Source organism: Mastomys coucha, unplaced genomic scaffold (genome assembly GCF_008632895.1).
Source record: "Mastomys coucha isolate ucsf_1 unplaced genomic scaffold, UCSF_Mcou_1 pScaffold20, whole genome shotgun sequence".
Lineage (NCBI taxonomy): Eukaryota > Metazoa > Chordata > Mammalia > Rodentia > Muridae > Mastomys > Mastomys coucha.
The window spans coordinates 2,921,157-2,924,314 of NW_022196903.1; the positions used below are offsets into that span (position 1 = coordinate 2,921,157).

Genomic DNA, 3,158 nt, shown 5'->3' on the forward strand with positions numbered 1-3,158 from the left:
AAAAAAAAAAAAAAAAAGGACAGAAAAAGTAAAAAGAAAGAAAAGAAACTCCCCGCCACAGGCCCCTGGGTAAATGATGTCATTTCCAATTTCTCCCATTCCCTTGATTTAGAGCAGGCCCAGGGTCTGAAATTCACACCAGCTCTTTATGCACAGGGGTCCGGGTTGCTAGGGCCCAGGCTCAGGGAACAGGGACATGGGCTTCCTGTGTGATTTCACCAGTGCTGCCCTGCTTTGTCTCAGGTTTAAAATAATTTGCCAGGTAAAAATAAACTTCTCAGACTCACAGAGTTAAAAAAAAAAATGTACTTAACAATCCAATCCGTGTAAGTTTGGGATTGACAGAGAAAGTGCAGCCAGGGCTAATTAAATTACTCAGCATGTGTTTGAATGGAGGTTTCACTAGCAAGTTTATTAATCTGAATCATTATCATCATTATTCCCTCTACTGGCAAATTGTGCTTTTCATGAGATAGCAGAACAGGACAGGCTTTGAGTGTTCAGTTACATCTTGCTTAGCATTTGGTTCCCCCATGACTACCATTCTTAGAAAGCAAGCCTCAATTGCAGTGAGTTATACATCCCCCAGGCAGCCTGTCCGAGCTATTTTTGTTACTCTTTGGAAATAATTAAAATCTACAAGGGATCTGGGTTTTCCTTTTGCTTTTGCCAATAACCCACAAAGTGAGTGTGCATGGTTCATGCATCGCTTCTCAGAAAGGTGATTTTATTCTATGTTTGGTTCATTCGGCAGCTTGAAATCCCAGAACTCAGGAGGCTGAGGCAGGAGAATCCTGAGTTTGAGGTAAGTCAGGACTTCGCAATGAGATCCTGTGTCAATTCAAACCAGAAACAAAAACCAATCTCCTCTTAAGAAACACAAAACCCCAACTAAAACAAGAAAAAAAAATGCAGAATATCAGATCAAAGACCTGCAGGATTCTTGAATTCTCCTTAGACATTAGAGAAAGTCTAATGGAGGAGAAAGTGGTCAGTTATTCAAACTCCTCCCCAGTCTGTAAGCCATCACCGGAGCCTTCTATAGAAAACCTTGAACTACATACCACTTGTCAAGCTTAGAAACTATACTCTAACATATATTCCCATACTAAAATAATTTAACATGGGCTTCCCAATGCCTTAAAAAAATTCAAAAATATAAGTGAAGCATCTATTTCCATGAAGTCTGGTGTTGCAGCTCATCTAGGTTTGGAGGAAAGAAAGAAGTGTTGTGGACAGCAGTTAGGTGACAGACCTCATCTGGTAGGACACAATAACCCTTTGCCTTAGTCTCCAGATAGAGTTCCACAGAGTCTTCAGGCTACAGCAGGCTGGAGATACTTCACCCTTTCCCCAGATGCTGTTTTGTAAGAATTAGGGGGAAGATAGAGGAAAAAAAGGTAAATGATTATATGAAATAACTTTTCAAAATTAACATGTCATTTGTAAGCAATATGCCAGTTTAGAATCTACCTTCTTCCTTATTATATAGATTTCCTTCAATTTTATGCTGTGCCAGAGGAGCATAGATCAGCAACACCTGTTGGTATTTAATCCATGTAGGTACGAAGTTCTTCTGCCATGAAGAACACATCTCCCTTTTAGGGTTTTCTTTTTCTTGTTGTTTTTGAAAATGTAAGCATTCAATTAACTTCTGGAGTGACTTTCATGATGACAGGTTGCTTAGGAAGCGTTCCCTTGCCCAGAACTTCGTAGTAGCCTGATCTAACAACATCAACGATGGGAGCAGCTCCAGTCTTGTTTTTTGCTGCATTGACCCGTGCTGCTCGCTAACCAACGTCCACAATTTATCCAGGTTGACAGTTGGGCAGAAGCTCTGGTTCCTCTTCAAGCGGTAATGCCTCATACCAACGTTCCCAAAGTAACCTGGATGATATTTTTCAAAGTTGATCTTGTGGGGATGCATGCCTCCTACGTTTCTGCTGCAACCTGAATGCTTGTGGTGCTTACCAAAGCGGCTGTGGCCATGCCGCACGTGGCTCCGGAGTTTCCGTGTCTTCCTCAGTCTGGATGGCATGGCGGTAGCAGAAAGGAAAGAGAGAGGAACTCACCCTCCCTTTAGTTTTTTAAGGGTCATTTCTGTCGTGGGGAGCAGAGTCTTGTTATGTATCCCTGGCTAGCTGGAATTTCTGGGTAATCTTTCTGCCTCTGTATCCCAAGTATTAGGATTCTAGGGGTGGGCCACTATATCATACTCATGTGTAAGTGGCTGGAATACACATATGTATGTGTACACATGTGGAAGCTAGAAGTCATTGTTAGGCAACTCTTTTAACAACTCATCTTATTTCTTGACAAGTCTCTCACCGAACCTGAATCTCAATCATTCAGCTAGACTGCCTGGGGAGCAAGCCCAGTGATCTTCCTGTCTCTGCTTCGTTTTTGCTGCATTCACGATGTCTGCGTGCACGTGTATGTGCATGTGCGCGTGCATGTGTGTGTGTGTGTGTGTGTGTGTGTGAGAGAGAGAGAGTGCGTGCACGCGCGCTTGAGCGCGCATATGTGTGTGTGTAGGAAGTTAAGTGTCTTCCTGTATTGCTTTCCACCATTTTATTTGGTTGATTTTGAGATAAGGTTTGAATCTGAACCCTGTCTCTGCCCTCCAACCCTGGGGTTATAGGACTGTCTCATCATATTTAGTTACAGTTGGTGTGGACTCAAACTCAGGTCCTTTTGCTTGTATTGCAAATTCTCCTACCCACTGAATTATTTCCCCAGCCCTCAAGTTAAAGTTTAATGTGTAGTACAAGGGATTGAACTCAGGGCCCACTTCTTGTACAACAGATTTACTGACTGGCTCACCACCCCAGCAACTCAGTTTACTCTTTTAATTCTGAATCATAAACTAAGTCAATTAGCTTCCCCTTATTCAAGGTATGTGTGCAAAGTAGACTTTTCAATAGTTACAAGTATGGACATGTTCTCTGCTCAGGGAGTAAAACCTAAGTAACTCACATTGCTGACAATTTCGATAAACAAGAAATTGACACTCTTGGGAAGAGACTTCTCAGCTGGGATTATTCTGAGCATGGAAATATAACATTTCTAAAATGGATTATCTTTTCACAGAAATACTTTTCCGGGCACTTTACACTCCCTTCAGCCATCTTTGGGGAGATACAAATGAGACTTTTTTC

At 42.0% G+C, this 3,158-nt stretch overlaps 1 pseudogene; it reads right to left on the bottom strand.

Annotated features, from left to right (window-relative positions):
- Window positions 1-1,643: 1,643 nt before the first annotated feature.
- On the bottom strand, window positions 1,644-2,038 carry LOC116098471 (annotated as a pseudogene).
- Between the last annotated feature and the right edge of the window lie 1,120 nt (window positions 2,039-3,158).